Source organism: Bos grunniens, chromosome 11 (assembly GCF_055505025.1).
Source record: "Bos grunniens cultivar Pamir isolate PY7600 chromosome 11, Bosgru_T2T1.0, whole genome shotgun sequence".
NCBI lineage: Eukaryota > Metazoa > Chordata > Mammalia > Artiodactyla > Bovidae > Bos > Bos grunniens.
This window is the reverse complement of record NC_141175.1, coordinates 11,634,546-11,656,646: the sequence shown is the minus strand read 5'-3', so window position 1 is coordinate 11,656,646 and position 22,101 is coordinate 11,634,546. Positions and strand designations below refer to the sequence as shown.

Below are 22,101 nucleotides of genomic sequence, written 5' to 3'. Positions count from 1 at the left end.
ACGCCTAGTGTTGGAAGATATAATTATTGTGTTCAAGTTTTTGAAAGACTCAAGGGGAAAACATTCTATATCGCTCTAAGCAGCATAACTACTAGAAGTGGAAGGAAGTAAAAGGGAAATAGATTTTGGTTCAGCAGGAGAACTTTCTAACATTAAACACTGCCCAACAGTTGAGCAGGCTGTCTTACTTAAGTAAGTGAGCGCTCTGAAATTTGAACTGTTGAAATAGAAGTCGGACGCCTATCTGGTGGGAGTGTACAAGAGGGAATTCATGCCCGGAGGAAGTTGGACTAATGACTTTTAAGCTGTCTTCCAATTCTAAGGTTTATAGGAGTGTTCAGTTAACCTGACATTTGAATATATGTGAATTGTTATTTTTTAAAAATTGTATTAAATTGTCAATCGACCTAAAAACTGTATGGTCAAGTTTACAGTAAGTAAAATTTGATAAACATAGTGGGAAATCAGGTTTAAGACTGAAAACCCAGATGTCATTAAAGGCAATTAGTGACACTTTTAACAGAAAGGAAGAAGAGAGAGCTATATGGGTTTGGAATGATGTGTTCTGGTCAAGTGACACTTGTCACCTAAAACATAACTGCTATAAATTGTTTTACTTTACACATACTTGCTCAGACGGATTTTTTAACATTCAGCGGTACCCTACGCGAAAGCAAGAGAGAGTCTTTGGCGAACAAGTCTCTGGAAGCCCTTTCGCGGTAACCCAGCCGCTGAAGACAGCTCCAGCCCGCGGCGGACTCGGGGTCGGGGGGTGGGGGGTAAAAGCGGAAGAGGCGCCGCTGGTCGCGGGTCCGAACTACTAGTCCCAGAGGTCCCCGCGGCTCTGCGCAAGCGCGATGACTTGGCGGCAGCGCCGCCGCAGGACGCAGGGAAGCCAACTAACGAGTGGCGGCGGCAGGGGCAGCGGCGGTGGCAGTTCGCGGCGAGAGCGACGGCTCCGAGGCCGAGTGACGGTCCGACGCACACCTCGGTGCCTTCCTCCGCATGATCTTCTCGGTAAGTGCACGTCCCCGATCACCCCGCGCCCAGTGCGCGGGCTCCTTGCCTGGCGGCGGTGCTGCTCCGGCCTAGGGCCGCAGCCTGCGCCTGACGGCGGGCCACCGGGTCCAGCTGACCCCTGGGCCCTGGGCCTTTCCCTCTAGCGAGGGGAAACGTGGTGCCGGGGGCACACGGTTCGGTCCAGAGGGGAGAGGAGGCGGCGCGCTGGGGACCAGGCAGCCTGGGGCGGACAAGAGGGAGGGACGCGTGGGGGATGGGATGGGAAAGGAGAGCCAGAGGCGAGCGACCTGGCAGCTGGAGAACTGAGAATGGGAGTCGAGAAGGTGCAGTGTCCTCTGAGTGCCGCTGGTGAAGATGTCTTGGTTCGGAGACTCTTGTCAAGCTGGACTCAAAGGTCTGGGGGTGGAGGGGCAGCCCACCTACCAGAAACATACACACCATACTTGGCATCTTTCCACTTCCTGTTGGAGGTCTGTAAATATGAAGCTGTCGGTTGCTTCCATCGCCTTTCCTTCAACTTCGTCTTTCATTGACTGGCAAAATGTAAACGAGTGCTGGCTAAGCAAAGAAGAGAAATAAACAGGTAGTTCTGTCTGTAAATCTGCGTAAAAACAGGAAGGCGTGGTGGTCCGTTCAGATGAGAGGTTAGTCAAAGGAGAACTCAGTGTTTTTATTTTTAAATTTGTGCTAAAAATCAGTTTGAGCGAGGCTTTAAACTAGAAAGGATTTTACACCTGGAATTCACCAGTTGGTGGATAGAATTCAGGAGCTCCTTGAACTAGAATGAGAACAAAACGCGTCTTTATTATCTGATGACTGTATTGTCATTTCTTCACTTATGAATATAAGCAACAAACCACAGTAGAGTTAGCGATGCCTGTGACTTTGTCACCAATATAAATAATAGGTATTTTTGTGTCATGTTTACAGGTGTTGCGGGTATCTCAAAATATCATTTATGATACACTCCAGTAAAAAAAGTATCATTTATGCTTATAATTTCTTTGGATTATGGTATTATCAGACCCACTGTTAGGCCTTGTTATTTAATTTGATAATAAAGGTGCACATATATTACAATATCAGGGTTTTTTTTCATTCTTTTGCTAATAGTTCAGTATAATTAGTTTCTTTTGTAGTCACATATAGTTAATTATGCATTTAAAAGCAATCTGAAAGGGGGGTCCGTAGGCTTCACTAGACTACCAAAGAGACCCACGGCTCAAAAAGACTAAGAATTTCTGAAGCAGAAGTAAGTTTTGGGGATCTGTAATTTGGCTTTCAAGAATATTTGGATCATTAGATAAGAAAAAAGTCAAAGCAGATACGACAATAGTGTAGATGAAAGAGGGAATTTTTGTATTCAGGGAAATAAAAAAATCTGACTGTAATCAGAGTAATAGTTTTGAAAAATAGTATGGACCACAGATATTTCACTCAAGGTACTGAGGAATCAGCAAAATAATCTGAGGAAGAAAGGGAAGTGAGTACTTTGGCCCTTAGATTTTTGTATAAAGGCACCTCCTGGTTCTAAGTGATTAAAGGAATTGAGCCCTCCAAACTCTTGTGTAAGTCCGTGAAAGAAAATTTTAGTGTGTGCTGTTTTTCTTTAAGTCATGTAGGTAGTGTGACTTTTAAAGGGGGGGAGGATATTCTAATTTTTCTATCTTTTTTGGGATGCGGGGTGGTGGGCCACACCGTGAGGATTGTGGAATCTTAGTTCTGTGACCAGAGATCAAACTCGGACCCTGGCGGTGAGAGTACTGACTGCCAGGGAATTCCCCAGACTAATTTTTCTGTCATTAAGAGAAAAACTGCAGGATCTCTCTTCGAGTCTGTTTTCCTGTTGCCGTTCTTCTTTTCATACATGACAGACAGTAAAGTACAGCTTAGAGTTGAAGAGTTACTAAGTCTTTTTCTTGAAATTTCATTTTAAATTCTTGTAGTTCAGCTTCTTTTTGGCCTCAGACTTCTCACTGACAAATCACTCTTAACATTTTTTCAGAATATGTGTGACTGGAAGTTTGCACCTGTTTGTAAAGCACCTGTCAGCATCTTGTGTGAGATATTTTCCCCTCTAAAATAATAGCTATAATGAAAAACCAGTGCAGCAGACTTTTTCTAGAAAGGATTAGGGGAGGGTATGGAAAGCTGAGGAAGAGTCTTTTGTGAAATAGATGTTGGTGCTGAAATATTTTGTGTTGACTTAAACACACCGTATTAAAATCACTGCCTTGGGGAGGTCTTGCCAGATCTTTCTGTGACCTTACACTGCCTCTTTCGTCATTCTTTCTCCCCTGCCCCTTTATTTTATTTATAGCGTGTACCTATCTGGCATCGTATTATTTGTATATTTGTATATATTTATACCTAAAAGATGAAGAGAATTTAGATTGGAGCTACTACTACTAAATGGGAGAGTGGAGATTGGGGAATGCTGTGTGGATATGTCATTTGAACTGGACATTCAGTCGTAGATGTGATTAGCTACAGGGATACTGGAGAAAGGCTTTGGGTACAGGGAACAACTTGAACAAAGACAAGGACAGAGGAGTTTGTAAATCAAATAAACATCTAAATCAACAGCTCGCCCCCACCTCACTCCCATCCATCCATCCATCCAACCAGCGCGTTAGGTCTGTAACAGGAAAACTGGAAGAAAAGATTATGTATAAAGGCAGTTTGGGATGAACAGAGGCTGAGAAATCTAGGCTCCCCATGAAAGTATGTGACCATTTGCCTCCAGATGGATCTCTCCCTCCTAGAGCCCACCACAGTGACATTGCTCACAGGGAACTTGAAGTCTCTATGCTGAAGAACCAGAGAGGCAGCCTGGGGAAATGAAGAGTGTGGGGTGTGGAGTCAAACAGATCTAGTCTTGAATTCCTTGTCTGCTGCATAATAGCTGGATGATTAGGCAGTAAGTTATTTGACTTCTCTAAAGCTATTTCCTCATCTGTATAATGGAGGTGATAAATAGCTGTCATATAGGATTAACCCCAGAAGTAACTTCAGGAACATGGCTTTCACTCAGTAATTGCTAGTTATCTTTTGGCATTCCAACTTTCAACGTGCTTTCACCCTTTTCCACCTTCATGCCACGTCCCTGACCTTAAAACAGCCACTGCTCTCTGGTGCCTTCTCGGGCACTGTCACAATGATGTCACTTCCCACTTCACCCAGTCGGCTTTACTGTGAGTTTGTGAGCAATTTTCCAGTGGTGACACTTAGCACCATACAAGGTGATACTGCCTGAGAATGGCATTCTGGAAATGGCAACAATATGTATTAACTTTTGTTGGGTGCCCCTAACAATACAAAATTTGCCACTCTTTAAATGGAATGTGCTTCAGTTTAGATTAGTTTATTTGGAAAAATTGCCCCTGATATTTGCAGAAAATTGCAGCAGGAAAGTAGATACATTCCCAATTGTAAGATGTTTCACTTTTATTTATTATTATTATTTTTAGTAGTGAGTGTATTGGGGCGTTGGTTACACATTCTCCAGGATAAAGTATGATTTTTTTGAGGTGTTAAAAGTCTGATAAATTTAAAATAAAAAAGTCTGATATAAGTGGGATCCTTGGGGTGGATTGGGGGCATGGAAAGGATGTTCAAGAGGGAGGGGATATATGTGTACTTAGGGCAGAGTTACAGTGTTGTATAGCAGAAACCAGCATGACATTATAAAGCAATTATCCTCCAATTAAAAATAAATTTTAAAAAATAAGTGGAATCCTTTTTACTTGCTTAGGAAAGACCAAAAATAATTGAAGAACAATTTCTTCTCAAGTGATTAATTAAAATTTCCCCTTCAGCTTTCCTTCTCTGTAGTTAATGTTTTCTTAGGTAAGAAAGGATTTTAGCTGTGTTTTTGATTTTTTACATTTGAACTGCCTAGAACACAAATTCTATATGTTTGCATAGAATTATTTGTGGCTTTAACTCTTAAATCCTAATCAAGATATTTTCATTTGTAAAGGAACAATTTCTGTTTTGTGTACAGAAAAAGCTTTTGACACAAATTGTTTGACTTGTGGCTTGTAAAATTATAGATAATTAAAATTTCCTTCTTTGTGTTTACCTATATTTTCTTATTTTTTGGATTATGTTTCAGTATGTATTACGATTTTGTAAAAATATTTTCAAAAGGGAAGTTCTTCACTGTTTCTAAGCTGAAACCCAGTTTTGAACTCTGCAATTCAAAGGTCAAAAAAAGTGATGAATATCTATTGATACTTCAAGTTCTCATATTTAATAAATAAATGGTTGAGCAAATGTTTAAGAAAATACAGACTTCCTAAGGGTCTTTATAATGTCTTTTTTCTTTTCTAAGTTTGAAGATAAACTAAATACTTGTTAAGTATGTATACCCAAAAGGAAAATATAACTTAATGCTAACAGTGTAATTAAATTGTATATATTAAGCCAAAATTATCTTTGTATTCACCTTTTCTGTAAACCATTTAAAAAAGACAAGACTACATAAAAAAGAATGAAATGTTGCCGTTTGCAGTAACTTGAGTGGACCTAGAAAATATTGTACTTAGTCAGAGAAAGACAAATATATGATATCACTTATATGTGGAATCTAAAAATAATGCAAATGACTTTATATTCAAAACAAAAACACAGACATAGAAAATAAACCTATGGTTATCAAAGGGGAAAGGGGGTAGGGGGTTGGTGGGATAAATTAGGAATATTGGATCGACAGATACAGACTGCTGTACATAAAATAGATAAGCAACAAGGATTTACTGTATGGCACAGGGAATTATAACCAGTGTCTTATAATAACCTATAATGGAAAATAATCTTAAAAAAGATATCTATCAATATATAGATAGATTTCTATATGTATGTATCTACTTGTGTGTGTGCTCAATTGTGTCTGACTCTTCATGACCCCAAGGACTGTAGCCCACCAAGCTCCTCTTGCCCATGGAATTTTCCAGGCAGAAATACTGGATCAGATTGCCATTTCCTACTCCAGGGGATCTTTCCCACCCAGGGATCAAACCCTCGTGTCTTGGGTCTCCTGCATTGGCAGGTGGATTCTTTGCCAATAGATAAAAGATAGATAGATATACATATCTGAGTCACTTTGCTGTATACCTGACATTAACACAATATTGTAATCAACTATACTTCAATAAAATGATGATAAACAATACAAGGCTTTAAGCAGACTGTAACTGTATAAACAGGCAAGATGTCTGCTCATTAATTTAAGATGTCTGTCTGAAAGGGTGCCTGCTTGGTCTTGCTCCCATGTAACGCCTGTACACCCACGCTGGAGACTAGTCATCAAACGTGTTCAGTTCTATTTTTTTCTCTTCCTAATTTATACTTTCAATTTATTTTCTCTGAGTCTTTGAAAGGATTAATATTGGGAAATTTAAAAGACAGAATATTTAATCAAGGGATGTTAGCCTATTCCCTTTTTTTCAGGATCAGAATCAAATTATCTTCCCAAGCAATTCAAATTTTATCTAAGTACATCTATTTTAAAAGTTTTTAGGACTTAGGGTAAAGTCATCTATTTTCAGCCCACTCTGAACTGTCTCCTTTCACTTTCTAATGGAGAACTCTGACCCATGTCTTAATTTTACTTCCACTGTTTATAAATCCTGACTACCTGACAAAAATACATTAGGTCTGAAAGTCATAGCACTTATGGCAGAATTGCAAAATGTTTACAAATATGGATTTCTGTGTCCAAAAGGCTTAGGGAAGAATAGATTAGTTCTTTTTACAGAATTTATTTCATCTTTACCTTCTTTAGAACTCAAGGAATCTAACTTTGATTTCTCTAAAACAAAGTGCTTTTTAATATCGAATTATTCAAGGGCCTGGTGGGCCAACGTGGATTCTGATGGAAAGTAACTTATTAAGTAAGCTTTCCTCCAAGTTTCTGTTTGTTGCTGTTCATTTGCTAAGTCTGACTCTTTTCAACCCCATGGACTGCAGCAGGCCAGGCTCCTCTGTCCTCCACCAACTCCCAGAGTTTGCTCAAATTCATGTAAAGTTTTTATTCCATCATTGCAAAACATCATGATAGCAATAATGACAACAATACCTAACATTTATTGACTTCTTTTTTTGTAGGCATTATGTAAACTAAAGTTAAAAGTTCCATAATTCTATGGAGGCATCTTAATGGTTCATTTATTTTTGAAAAGCTGTTTGACTAATGAGATTTTTTTTTTTTTTTTTTGTGGTCCAGAATGTTCCTTTTAGGTAGAACACAGTGATAATAATACTGTTTGAAGTTTGATAGTGTTTGTAATTTTATGAAGTACCGTTTTGGTAAATGTGATGACACAGACATGTCAGTCTGCTGTTTACATGCTTTCCTTAAATTTGAGGGTGTACTCTTGGATCTTGAAACAGGCTTTACCAGTATTACAGCTCAGCAAAAATGCAGCTGAAGCCCAAAGTTCTCTTTCTGCTCTTCTATCTGGTAGTTTTGTGCACCCACTGTATTTAGGGAAGAAACTTAAGTTTATGCTGGGGACGAAAGCTTCCTCAAAGCATGTGGGTGGTGAAATCTCTCTCTCAGAGGTTTGTAGAGTGTTTTAAGGGTTTTAGGATTTTTTTCACTAGTTTGCCTTGATCTACAGATTTCTGTATGTCTTAGTGAGTTGTCGTTAGAGATTGGTGAATAGGAGGAAATTAGATTTGGTGGTATATAACTTTGGACTAATGAAATTAATTAAGGCTTACATAACATGGAAGTTCCTGATACATTTCTAGATCAGGTGGATATTTTTTGTGTTACTTACTGCCTTTGGAGGAAAAGGGGATATAATTTTAATACCATTGAAATTCTGCTTATTAGTGTATAGTGTGTTATTGTTCAGATGTACCAAGAAATTAAGTACTGTGTCCTTTTTGTTGGACTTGAAAATTTCACAGTTTTAATTATTCACAAAATTTGTCAGGTCCTGAGTGTTTAAGTAATTGTACTAGCAGATCTTTAAGCAGGGGAGCTTTTAGTGCCAAGTTTTTATTATGTTTTCCTTAAAATTTTTTTTGAATTACTTAAGTAATAAATATTCTTTGTTTAAAAAACAAAACTAAAAACAATGCAGAAATGAAAAATTTTTTCCCTACCTGTATATGCACATGCTATATGATTTGGAATTTTTTTTCCCCCAGAATTATAGTTAACACTTGTTAAGTGCTTTACATATGTTAACCCATTAAACCCTCTAAACCTTATGAACATACCTGTCAAAGGTTCAGTTTTACATCCATTTGCATATGAAGAAACTGAGGCAAGGAAAAGTAATTAGCCAAAGGCTGCATAACTGCTACTGCTACTGCTAAATCGCTTCAGTCGTGTCCGACTCTGTGCAGCCCCATAGATGGCAGCCCACCAGGCTCCCCTGTCCCTGGGATTCTTCAGGCAAGAACACTGGAGTGGGTTGCCATTTCCTTCTCCAGTGCATGAAAGTGAAAAGTGAAAGTGAAGTCGCTCAGTCGTGTCCGACTCGTAGTGACCCCAAGGACTACAGCCTACCAGGCTCCTCCGCCCATGGGATTTTCCAGGCGAGAGTACTGGAGTGGGGTGCCATTGCCTTCTCCAAAAGGCTGCGTAACTAGTGAGCAGCAAAACCGAGATTTGAGCTCAAGAAGTCTTGCTCTGGGATTTGCCTTTTAACCTTGGACTGCCTCTGGGATCTTACCTTGCATATCATCCTGCAGTTTGCTTTTTTTCACTTGGTGGAACCTGATAGGCATCGTCCCATGAACCTCTACCTCCTTCTTAGTAATGATGTGGTAGTACATGGAAAGCCGCTTCCCTGGTGGCTCAGCGGTACAGAATCTGCCTGACAATGCAGGAGAAGAGACGCAGGTTCGATGCCTGAGTCAAGAACATCTCATGGAGAAGGAAATGGCAACCCATCCCAGTATTCTTGCCTGGGAAATCCCTTTAACAGAGGAGCCTGGCAGGCTACAGTTGATAGGGGTCACAAAAGAACATGACTTAGCAACTATGCAAGTCCATGGAAGGCGTTACCATAATTTACTTAATGTCTTTCATGCTTCATCTTGTTTAACTATTCATTAGTAATGATTTCAAGTAAGATTTTAAAAAGTCAAGATTTTTAAATGAAAATAGTGAGTCTACATTAGTATTTACTAAGTAATGCATATTAGCTGTCCAGGTGTTTTATTTTGTCAGTTGTGTGGTCTAATAAAACTTGAGCTTAATCCACAAGCTGTTTGTTATGCATTGGATTTCATTGTTTTCATGGTTTTTCTTTTTTAGCTCTGGAAAATTAATTAATAGATCTGGGGGGGGTAAAATTGACCTTTGGATTTTATTTACTTTTGGTAGGGTTTGGAGTTTTGGTGTCATAACACAAAGTGCTGTACTCTGAATTTTGGGTACTATCTGACTTTGAATTAGGTACTTACGTCTTCAGAGCTGTGTGTCTTTCAGTTCCTTGTGCTCGTGCCAGGAATAGTTGGTACCAAGTCTATTTTTTTAAACAATGTTTTACTTTTGTTTCAAAAATGTCAACCAAAGATATTAGAAAGTATCAGTCGTTTCCGTATTTTTCCCTCATGATATACGTTTCTTCATTGTGAAGAAATGTCCTTTTTTTTGGTACCTTAATAGTTATTTCAGACATACTCATTGGGAAGTTAATAGGTGTCTCCAACTTAAATTTGGTTGCTGTTCTTTAATCATTTTGGAACTGAGTTAGCAGCAGCTTGGCTGATTCCTAACTGGAACATTGCTCTTCATCATTCAGTCGCTTGTTTATTAATTATTTATAAATTTATATGTTGATTCAGTACCTGCTAAACATCAGTTCCTCTGCCAAGTAATGGAGATACCAAGATGACTGTGTCCCTGTTTCAGGGCACTTGAAGTTTTGTTGAGAAAACAATGTTCTGTTGCAAATAGTCTATGAGAAAATGTCTGACTCAAGAGGCTGGTAAAGGCTTCTCAGTTTGGGCTGGGCCCCGCTGCCTGAGTGGGACTTAATTGGCCACTAAGAGGAGTAGGCAGAGGATTCTAAACAGAGGGCGTGTAGAAATCCAGTCTCTGACAGTGACTCAAAATTGTCATCAGAATGTCATGTATCCCTGTGAGAATGCGGGTCCCTCAAGAGCAGACCTTAACCTGTCATGTTCATCAGCGCCTTGCACTTCATAGGTGTTTAGTAAACATTTGTTGACTGGGTGAGTGAAACGAGTGTGTTAAATAAAGCCTTACTGTCCTTGTCTGTCCATTTTTTGGAAAGAGCTGAGCTCATTATTTTTAATACCTGATGATGTTTAGAGTATGTTAATTTAAAGAAACATAAAATGAGTAAGAAACTATTCCTGCATCGAAAGAGGTAAGTCTTGCAAAGGGAAACACATGCAGACAAATCATTGTAATTCAACATGATTATATTTATTTAAAAAAAAAATTTGCAGTGAACACCCATCTCTGGTATGGGTTGGATACATCCCTGAAAAGTGGTGGGTATTTAAAATCCTATACAGCTAACATTGTAGTAGGTCATTAAAAATGACGGTCATTTTTTTGCCTTTTCACATTAGTATAAATAGTACATGAATATTATGATGAAATGTACGTATATAGTGAACAAAAAAAGTAACTGACAGTTCTGTCAAGGTCTAGGCAGTAGTATATAACTGTTTACCATGCTTGATTCTCGAGTAACATCAGAACTTTTCCTGAATCTGCACACTGCTTTACTGTTGTTTATTTGAAATGTCTTTTTTGGGGACCCCTTAAAAATATTTTTAAAGAAGCTTTATGTTCTTACCATAATGAGAGGCTACTATCTCTTGCCCTAAATAGAAACCAAGTTAAATATAATAAAAACACGGCAGTGTTATAAAACTTTGCTTACTGCTGTTTGTAGAAGAGTACTGACTTTGAGATCTGCTGTCCTTTAATGAAAGGAGAGATTAGCAGGTGTTGGGCTTCCCTGGTAGCTCAGCTGGTAAAGAATCTGCCTGCAATGCAGGAGACCTGGGTTTGATCCCTAGGTTGGGAAGATCCCCTGGAGGAGGGCATGGCAACCCTGTCCAGTATTCTTGCCCGGAGAATCCCCATGGACAGAGGAGTCTGACAGGCTACAGTCCATGGGGTCACAAAGAGTCAGACACCACTGAGCGACTAAGCACAGCACAGCAAGTGTTAGGGAAATGTTGAAGACAAACTGGGGCCTTGCTTAGGTTTTCTCCATGATGTGAATAGGAGAACTGAAAGAGACTTTAAGATGGAGTAACTTTCCCACTCAGTGTCATAAGGGAGGAAGGACGAACCCTATTTGTTAGAGGCAGTTCCCCCAGCACTTAGCAGTGGGAAGAGATTTGGGGGCTGGGCCTCAAAGGAGAAATTTGAGTTCACTTAAAGATAGGGAGGATATAGGCTTCGTGTGTGTGCATATGTGCGTGTGTGCATGTGGATGCTCAGCTGTGTCCGACTCTTTGCGACCCCGTTGACTATAGCCTGCCAGGCTCTTCTGTCCATGGGATTTTTTTCAGGCAAGGAAACTGGAGCAGGTTACCATTTCCTCCATCAGGGGATCTTCCCGACTCAAGGGATTGAACCCATGTCTCCTATGTCTCTCCTGCAGTAGGGAGGAGAGTCCAGGAATGAGACTACTCAAATGATGAGACTCTTCATAGTCTGAAGGGTTGACTGGAGGAAGATGATAATCTTGAATTTTCCTAACCTTTCCCAATAAAGGGCCATTTTGATTTTCTGTTCTCTCACATTGGAAGAAGGCAGAAGATACACTCAGAGCATAGCTCACTTTGACAATATTGATTACTCTCTGAGGTCACTTGCCCACAGGAAATCCCAGTTAGCTTCTAGAGAAAGAGAGTGAAGTGACCAAGATGTTCTGGTGCCACTTAAGGAAGAATTGATGCTTTTGAACTGTGGTGTTGGAGAAGACTCTTGAGAGTCCCTTGGACTGCAAGAAGATCCAACAAGTCCATCCTAAAGCAGATCAGCCCTGGATGTTCATTGGAAGGACTGACCACCTGATACGAAGAGCTGACTCATTTGAAAAGACCCTGATGCTGGGAAAGATTGAGGGCAGGAGAAGGGGATGACAGAGGATGAGATGGTTGGATGGCATCACCGACTCAATGGACATGGGTTTCGGTAGACTCCGGCAGTTGGTGATGGACAGGGAGGCCTGTCGTGCTGCAGTTCATGGGGTTGCAAAAGAGTCGGACACGACTGAGTGACTGAACTAAATCTAGATTAGTCCCTAATAACTTTTTCAAAACTTTCATATACCATTTGTTTAGTAGGATTTAGGTTATTTAGTCCTGAAGTCCAACTAAACTTAACTTTGTCAGACAGTTTGAAACTTTCGAAGAAGAGGGGAGTTGTCCAGCTACTGACTGACATATTAATAGTTGGAAGAGTGGGGTGAGTAGAAGAAGTGACCTTGATGGTGAATTAAAGCACTCATTTTTGGGAGGCACATGGCACGGTGGTTAAAATCTGTGTAAGCCAGGTACACTTGGATTCTAGTCTTAGCTTTGCTAGTTACTGATTTGACCTTGGGCAGAATATTTAATTTCTTCATCAGTAAAAGGTGGGTACGAATACCTTTCAGGAATGTTACACAGATGAAATGCAAATTTCCATATAAAGTACCTAGTTAGTCCCTAGCAATGACAATCCTCCTGGCAATCTTGATTCCAGCTTATGTTTCTTCCAGTCCAGCGTTTCTCATGATGTACTCTGCATAGAAGTTAAATAAGCAGGGTGATAATATACAGCCTTGACGTACTCCTTTTCCTATTTAGAACCAGTCTGTTGTTCCATGTCCAGTTCGAACTGTTGCTTCCTGACCTGCATACAGATTTCTCAAGAGGCAGATCAGGTGGTCTGGTATTCCCATCTCTTTCACAATTTTCCACAGTTTCTTGTGATCCACACAGTCAAAGGCTTTGGCATAGTCAATAAAGCAGAAATAGATGTTTTTCTGGAACTCTCTTGCCTTTTCCATGATCCGGAGGATATTGGCAATTTGATCTCTGGTTCCTCTGCCTTTTTAAAACCAGTTTGAACATCAGAAAGTTCACGGTTCATGTATTGCTGAGCCTGGCTTGGAGAATTTTGAGCATTACTTTACTAGCGTGTGAGATGAGTGCAACTGTGTGGTAGTTTAAGCATTCTTTGGCATTGCCTTTCTTTGGGATTGGAATGAAAACTGACCTTTTCTAGTCCTGTGGCCACTACTGAGTTTTCCAAATTTGCTGGCATATTGAGTGCAGCACTTTCACAGCATCATCTTTCAGGATTTGAAATAGCTCAACTGGAATTCCATCACCTCCACTAGCTTTGTTCGTAGTGATGCTTTCTAAGGCCCACTTGACCTCACATTCCAGAAACACAAGCTGGAATCAAGATTGCTGGGAGAAATATCAATAACCTCAGATATGCAGCTGACACCACCCTTATGGCAGAAAGTGAAGAGGAACTAAAAAGCCTCTTGATGAAAGTGAAAGTGGAGAGTGAAAAAGTTGGCTTAAAGCTCCACATTCAGAAAACGAAGATCATGGCATCTGGTCCCATCACTTCATGGGAAATAGATGGGGAAACAGTGGAAACAGTGTCAGACTTTATTTTTGGGGGCTCCAAAATCACTGCAGATGGTGACTGCAGCCATGAAATTAAAAGACGCTTACTCCTTGGAAGGAAAGTTATGACCAACCTAGATAGCGTATTCAAAAGTGGAGACATTACGTTGCCAACAAAGGTCCGTCTAGTCAAGGCTATGGTCTTTCCCATGGTCATGAATGGATGTGAGAATTGGATTGTGAAGAAGGCTGAGTGCCGAAGAATTGATGCTTTTGAACTGTGGTGTTGGAGAAGACTCTTGAGAGTCCCTTGGACTGCAAGGAGATCCAACCAGTCCATTCTGAAGGAGATCAGCCCTGGGATTTCTTTGGAGGGAATGATACTAAAGCTGAAACTCCAGTACTTTGGCCACCTCATGGGAAGAGTTGACTCCTTGGGAAAGACTTTGATGCTGGGACGGATTGGGGGCAGGAGGAGAAGGGGACGATAGAGGATGAGATGGCTGGATGGCATCACTGACTTGATGGACGTGAGTCTGAGTGAACTCCAGGAGTTGGTGATGGACAGGGAGGCCTGGCGTGCTGCGATTCATGGGGTCTCGAAGAGTCAGACACGACTGAGCGACTGAACTGAACTGAATGACAATCCTGAAAGGCCCAGTGGTTATTATTGTTTTTGTTTCCTAGGCACACGTACACTTTACTACCACCAGCCAAAACTCTCCTCTTCAAGCTCAACCACTACTACTTATAATGGCTTTTTAAAAATTTTGCTATTAAGTGGAAATTAATATGAAAACTGACTTTTCCTAAACAATTCTGGCTGATTTGCCTTGCTTCTTTTGACTAGGAATTAGTGCAAAATGTTAATACACCTGTGGAACTTTTGCGTTAGGAGGTTTCTGTGTTTTGTTTCCGATCACAGTGAACTGAAAGAAAAAATATTCTTAGAATGATAGTTTAAACAGTGCAGTATGTTACCAGATGTTAGTGGGTTCTGTGACATCAGTTGATGATAAATTACAGTGTTCATGTGCAGTTCTCAAATTCGTACACTTTTTCTTACTGAGAGAAGTTGCCAAATTGTATGCTTAGATTTAGAATTATGTTATTTATACAACAAAAAATTAAAAGACTTTACTTTTTAGAACAGTTTAATTTACAGAAAAACCTAGATGATGGTACAAGGAGTTGCCATACACCCAGTATCAAGTTCCTGTTGATATGGCACATTTGCTATAATTAGTGAACCAGTATTGATAATTATTATTAATTAAAGTTCATACTTTATTCAGATTTCTTTAGTCTTTACCTGATGTCCTTTTTCTGTTCCAGGATCTCATTCAGGATATGTTACATTTAGTTGTTATTATCTCTGTAATTTTTGATTGGATCATTTTAATTAACCAAATTATTTGTTTGCAAAACATGCTTTATTCTCAAAATTCGAAGCCATACCTATGTGTGGCATATTATGTTACTAAAAATGCTCTTTGCTTGAAGCTAGTTCACCTTTAATAAGCCTTTATTAGTATAGGTTTCATCATGTTAGCAAGTAGTCTGTCTTACCTTTTAACTAAAAAGGTAAGAATATTTTTTCTTTCAGTTCACTGTGATCGGAAACAAAACACAGAAACCTCCTAACGCAAAATGTTTGATATTTCACGCTTACTTTCATGGAAAGGTTCATTTTGGTCGCCTCTGTCACGTGAAGGACATGGAGTATGTCTCATTGTGTCCTAGCGAAATGATAAAAATTACTCTGCCTCTTTTTTGTGGAGGAACTAAGATCCCACAAGCTGTGCCACATGGCCTGTGGGATTTTACCTCATTGACCAGGGATTGGACCGAGGCCCTTGGCTGTGAAAGTAGAGAGTCCTAACCACTGGACCACCAGGAAATTCCCTGCCCTACCTCTTAATTGATAAGAATAGTGATGTCCTACATCATAGATTATTTATACTTCACAATCTTCTCATGTGAACTATACTATTGAGCATATGAAGTAGGTAAGAGGTAAGAGCATTATCCCAGTTTTGAAGATGGGGAAGCAGAAACTTAGCTGAAATCACTAGCTACAGATCACGGTGCCAGTAGAAGGCAGAGCCCAGTCTTAAATCCCTCAGATTTTCTTATTGTAGTTGTTTGTTTGTTTTTTTTTTTAATATCCTTTCTGTTGTCTTGTATGAAATAATTTCTATAAAAAATGATAAAGTAGTGAGTGTTTTTGTGTTACTGACTTATAGAGTTGATCTTGAGTTTATTAAATTCCTGAAGCCTGGCGTGCTACAGTCCATGGGATCTCAAAGAGCCGAGCAACTGAACAACAAGAGAGAGATGATTAGATAAACTCTCGCTGTTACTTATAAGTTTAAAACTCTTAGCTGCATATCATTAACTTGGGATGCTTCTGATTAAAAATTTTCATCAGTGAAATAATCAGACATGATTCTCATTCCATAAAACATTTGAAATGATTTCCCCCTACTTTTGAGTCCTTGAGTCACGGGAGTTCAGGCATAGTTGCTGACATGTGTGATACGCGTTTCCTCCGTGGAACTTTGAATGCATTTTCTAATCCACGCATTTCACTTTATCTGGTTGTGCTTCCTTCCCCATGCTCTGTGTTAGAGTAGGTATGCGTGCTTATCAGGAGTTGACAGGCTTTTTAGGCCAGATAGTGAACGTTTTAGGCTTTGTGGCATATGGACTCTGGTGACTCTGGCAACTATTCAGCTCTGCTGTTGTAGCCTGAGAACAGCCAATGATAATATATAAACAAATGTGCATGGCTGTGTTCTGGTAAAACTTTATTTGTACAAGTAGGCAACTGGTTGAATTTGACCCACAGGCTGTAGTTTGGCAGCCTCTCCTCTACACAATTGTAGGAACGATACAAAAGCCCAGTGTGCTTCATTCTTCCAACTAAAATCTCCCTCTGGGCTCTCAGTGATAAGTCTTCCTAACATGAGTTGAAAAGGTTAAAATCTGACTTAACACGCACAGGTATGCTGCTGCTGCTGCTACTAAGTGGCTTCAGTCGTGTCCGACTCTGTGTGACCCCATAGACGGTAGCCCACCAGGCTCCCCCGTCCCTGGGATTCTCCAGGCAAGAACACTGGAGTGGGTTGTCATTTCCTTCTCCAATGTAAGAAAGTGAAGACTGAGAGTGAAGTTGCTCAGTCGTGTCCAACTCTTCACGACCCCATGGACTGCAGCCTACCAGGCCCTCCATCCATGGGATTTCCAGGCAAGAGTATTGAAGTGGGGTGCCATTGCCTTCTCTGATGCATAGGTATAATTGACTTTATTTTTGTAGAAAATGTGGGTAAGTGGAACTGAGGTTAATATAGATTTTCAAAGTTCAGTTATTGACCCCTCCAAAAAGAGATTATCTAACTTTGAAAATGCTTGCAGCTTTCAGGGGGAAAAAACCAGTTTGTTACTGTGAGATATACCTAAAGTTAATTTAAAAAGTCTTTGATTTTTACTTAAGTTCTTTTTCTCAGAGCGACTTGTGATAATGCCGTTAGCAAACCTGTATGAGAACTTCTGTGTTCGGCTGTGGTATTGGGGGCTGGGCATACATAGGTCTAAGAGAGAATTCTCATCCTTTGAGGGGACCCTTCATTCTTGCTGGAAGGAAAATAGACATTAAAGATGAAAACAAAAAATAACAGTTCCAATGTAATGGTATGAATAAGCACTGCTTTAGGAGTTCAAAGTTGGAATTTATCAGTGGGGCAAACTGTATGGTTGGGAAGGAAGATTTCATTGAGCTAGGCCTTGAAAATGTAAAGGAGCAAATAGGATGAAGGTGAGTTGAAAATAAAAATGAAGAGGCATACGAGGGTTTGTATAGACAAATAATACTCTAAAAGTAAGGAATAAATGTTAATTTTGAGCGTGTAGTATTTTTAATGTTTTCAGTACAGTGTGCTTATTGTAGTTAACATGTATTGATGCTTTTCATAGTATTTACCTCTCTTCTTTTCCTGTCCATCAGAGACTACATGCTTGTTCTTCCTATGTTATTTCTACCTCTGCTTACGAGGTTTCTAACATGAATATGTTACTGAAATGCCTCTTTTTCATTCATATATTCATTAGCAGATGTGTACTGATGTGCATGATGTGATGGATTCTAGTCAGTGTGAACAGAACTGGAAACAAATTGGGCATAAATCCCTCCTCTTAGGGAGTGTATATTTTCTTGGGGAGATGGTGAATACATAAGATAGATAAGTGAAATGTATAGTAACCAGTGCTAACAAGTCAATCCTGAGATCAGTCCTGAATATTCATTGGGAGGACTGATGCTGAAGCTGAAGCTCCAGTACTTTGGCCACCTGATGCGAAGAACTGTCTCATTGGAAAAGACCCTGATGCTGGGAAAGATTGAAGGCAGGAGGGGTAGGGGACAGCAGAGGTTGAGATGATTGGGTGGCATCACCAATTCAAGAGACGTGAGTTTGAGCAAGCTCCAGGAGTTGGTGATGATCAGGGAAGTCTGGTGTGCTCCAGTCCATGGGGTTTGCAAAGCGTTGGACACGACTGAGTGACTGAACTGAACAAGAAAAATGAAATCAGGGAGACATAAAATGAGCATGTGACTGAGTGAGGGTTGGAATTTAGGTAGAGTGGACGAGAAAGACTTCACTGAAGATGACTCTTAAGACCCAAAGGAAGTAAGAGACCCGGGTGGGAAGCAGGTGCAAAGATACTAGAGTGGAAGTATGCCCGGCAGGTTTGAGAATCGGGCTGAAACAGAATGAATGTGGGGGTTGATAGGAGAGTGATCTAATGTCCTTCTTTGTGTGTCTTGATGAAATTATTAATAGTGTCTGCTTTCATTCCCAGTAGTGTCCCAGTTCGGACGGTAAGTTCTGTGGTCTGGTAATAGGAGGTGAAGTCAGAGAGCTAAAGGGGAATAGAGGTAGACCACGGAGAGCCAAGAAAAGAAGCTTTTGGCGGATTTTAAGTACAATGATGTTATTTGACTTAGGCTTTCACAGGCTTTCGCTTAGGCTCACTGTGTTGAGAATAGGCCGAGAGCAAAGACCGAAGCAGGGAGCTTGTGGAAAATCGCTTCCGATGCTTCGGTTTTCTCAGTGAAGTAGGAGGCAAGGGGCTGAGAATAAGGAGAGGGGAAGAAGTTGGAGATCTGAGGAGAGAGGATGGTATGGATTCATTGCCTGGGGGATTGGGGAGTGGTGGAGGGACTTGGGGGAGTACCAGTGCGTGTGCCATGCGTCAGTGAGGGCCCGTGTAGGGTTTGTGATCGTGAGTTTGAAGTGATGCTAGCATGGTTGTGTATGTCGGTTTTCTCATTCACAGGTATAAAGTAGGAGTTGGGAGAGCATTAGATTCAACTGGAATTGAGGGTTAGTCAAGTGAGGGCAAATTGCAGGCTTCCCAGGCAGCGCTAGTGATAAAGAACCTGCCTGCCAGTGCAGGGAGATGTACTAGATGCAGGTTCGATCCCTGGGTCGGGAAGATCCCCTGGAAGAGCACAATCCACTCCAGTATTTTTGCCTGGAGAATCCCATGGACAGAGGAGCCTGGCAGGCTACAGTCCATAGGGTCACAAAGAGTCGGACACGACGAAAGAACTTAGCATGCGTGCACGGAGCAAGTTGAGAGTGCATTCGGCAAGTGATCATAATGATTGACTATGGGGTTTATGCTAGTTGGGTAAGGAGGGAAGCAGGGACAGAAGGAGGCTGAAGGTTAGTTATAAGAAAAAAAAAATATATATATATATATAAAATAGGCTTAATGGCTTGAAATTCTTGGTGGGGTCAAATGATCATTGGAGTTTGAGTGTTGTAGGGGAAGGAGAGAGACTGTAGTACATGATAGCAGTAAGGGTGGGTAATAGTAGGTCATATAGTCTGATGAACTTGAAAGAAAATGCTTAGCAAGTTTACCTAGTGTTCTGGATTTATTTAAAATATGTTCACAGAAATGTCTTTGAAGACATTTTGGGCCTTCGAAGGGTTTAGAAGGTGAGTTCTTGTTCAGATATTTGAAGCATTACCTTCATGTGATTTTTTAATTTTTAAATATTTATTTATTTGGCCATGCTGGGTCTCAGTTGCGGACATGTGTTAATTTTTTTAAGTGAGGGTTTGCTTGAAGGTTTTGGTTTCTAAATTGCATAGATTCGTTCACATTTTGCTATGTCGTTGGAAACATTTTATGCGTCCTATCTTGAACAGAATTTCAGTTCTAATTGGACTGTGAGCTCCTTGAGATTAGGGGGCCTGGCTAGGTTCCAACAATAGTTGATAAGATATTTTGTTAAGTTGTATTAAGGCAGCAAGAAAGGTACAGTTTGAGAATCGCCAAAATATTTTCCTCTATCATTTTATTATGAAAAACTTCTAACATAAAGAAACTGTTGAAGAGTAGTACATTGATCACCGTATACCCACCAACCAGATTCATTCAACAGTGTTTATATTTTGCAGTGTTTTACAAATCTTTTAATTTTTTTTTGACCATGTACAAGTGAGTTCCAGATATCCTGACACTTCACTTCTACATACCTGAGCGTGCATCTCTGAAAAATACAGTGTTCTCCTGTGTAACCACAGGATTTTTCTGAGCCATTCTTGTAGAGATCAGGGAAATAGTAAAATGTACCGGCTCTGTCACCTCTCACCCACTTGGCCTGATGCAAGTTACTTAACGTCCCTGAGCCTTAATTCACTTTGCTGCAAAGTTCCTATCTCAGAGGGATGTTATGAGGATGAAGTGTGTAAAGTTCTTAGAACCACACCAGGCACAATTTTCAGTTTATGAAGTGGTTTTCTGACATAATACTCAATTCTGGTGTATACCGCCACAGCCAGCCCTTGTCACCGGAGTTGGAAACACCTGCCTGGCCATCGCCATGTACAAGTGTCAGCAGGCAGGGATTTTCTGCCTCCAGTGTCTGTCACATCTGTCCGATTCTTTCCACTGCCACTGCAGTATTTCTTGCCTATCAAGTTTGTAGTGTTTCTTCATCTAGTTCCATCCCTATCTCCTCTTTCTCCTTACTGCTAGAGTTTATGTTCTCAAATATAAATTTAATTATGTTAATCCATTTAAACTCTTTCCCCATCTCCTACAGTCCAGTTTCTTTTTCTTTTCTTTTCTTTTTAACAGTCCAATTTCTTAACACTGGGTTCTGTGTGCAGTCTGTCTGTAGCCTTATCTCATTATACATTGAGTCCTCTGCCTCCAGCCTCACTCTTAACACACACAAACACACATGTCCCCAAACTGTAGGAAGTCATTTGTAGTTCTCTGAATATCACACACCTCTGTGCTTTTGCTTGATTGGCTCTGTGTATCTGGAAGTCAGTTCAGTTCAGTCCAGTCACTCAGTCGTGTCCGACTCTTCGAGACCCCATGAATCACAGCACGCCAGGCCTCCCTGTCCATCACCGACTCCCGGAGTTCACTCAGACTCACGTCCATCGAGTCAGTGATGCCATCAGACATCTCATGCTGTCATCCCCTTCTCCTCCTGCCCCCAATCCCTCCCAGCATCAGTCTTTTCCAGTGAGTCATCTCTTCGCATGAGGTGGCTAAAGTTACTGGAGTTTCAGCTTTAGCATCATTCCTTCCAAAGAAATCCCAGGGCTGATCTCCTTCAGAATGAACTGGTTGGATCTCCTTGCAGTCCAAGGGACTCTCAAGAGTCTTCTCCAACACTACAGTTCAAAAGCATGAATTCTTCGGTGCTCAGCCTTCACAGTCCAACTCTCACATCCATACATGACCACAGGAAAAACCATAGCCTTGATTAGACAGACCTTTGTTGGCAACGTAATGTCTCTGCTTTTGAATATGCTATCTAGTTTGGTCATAACTTTCCTTCCAAGGAGTAAGCGTCTTTTAATTTCACGGCTGCAGTCACCATCTACAGTGATTTTGGAGCCCCAAAAAATAAAGTCTGAGACTGTTTCCACTGTTTCCCCATCTATTTCCCATGAAGTGATGGGACCACATGCCATGATCTTCTTTTTCTGAATGTGGAGCTTTAAGCCAGCTTTTTCACTCTCCACTTTCACCTTCATCAAGAGGCTTTTTAGTTCCTCTTCACTTTCTGCCATAAGGGTGGTGTCAGCTGCATATCTGAGGTTATTGATATTTCTCCCGGCAATCTTGATTCCAGCTTGTGCTTCTTCCAGCCCAGCGTTTCTCATGATGTACTCTGCATAGAAGTTAAATAAGCAGGGTGACAGTATACAGCCTTGAAGTACTCCTTTTCCTATTTGGAACCAGTCTGTTGTTCCATGTCCATTTGAACTGTTGCTTCCTGACCTTCATACAGATTTCTCAAGAGGCAGATCAGGTGGTCTGGTATTCCCATCTCTTTCACAATTTTCCACAGTTTCTTGTGATCCACACAGTCAAAGGCTTTGGCATAGTCAATAAAGCAGAAATAGATGTTTTTCTGGAACTCTCTTGCTTTTTTCATGATCCAGTGGATGTTGG

At 40.6% G+C, this 22,101-nt stretch overlaps 1 protein-coding gene across 11 annotated transcripts in view; it reads left to right on the top strand.

The window, feature by feature from the left end:
• Positions 1 to 881: 881 nt before the first annotated feature.
• GAPVD1 (GTPase activating protein and VPS9 domains 1) overlaps positions 882 to 22,101 on the top strand; it is a 68,367-nt gene continuing 47,147 nt past the window's right edge. For all 11 annotated transcript variants that reach the window (XR_015136338.1, XR_015136340.1, XR_015136337.1 and 8 more), the window contains exon 1: positions 882 to 1,017. The gene's annotated coding sequence lies outside the window, so the exon portion shown is untranslated. The remainder of the gene's footprint in view (positions 1,018 to 22,101) is intronic.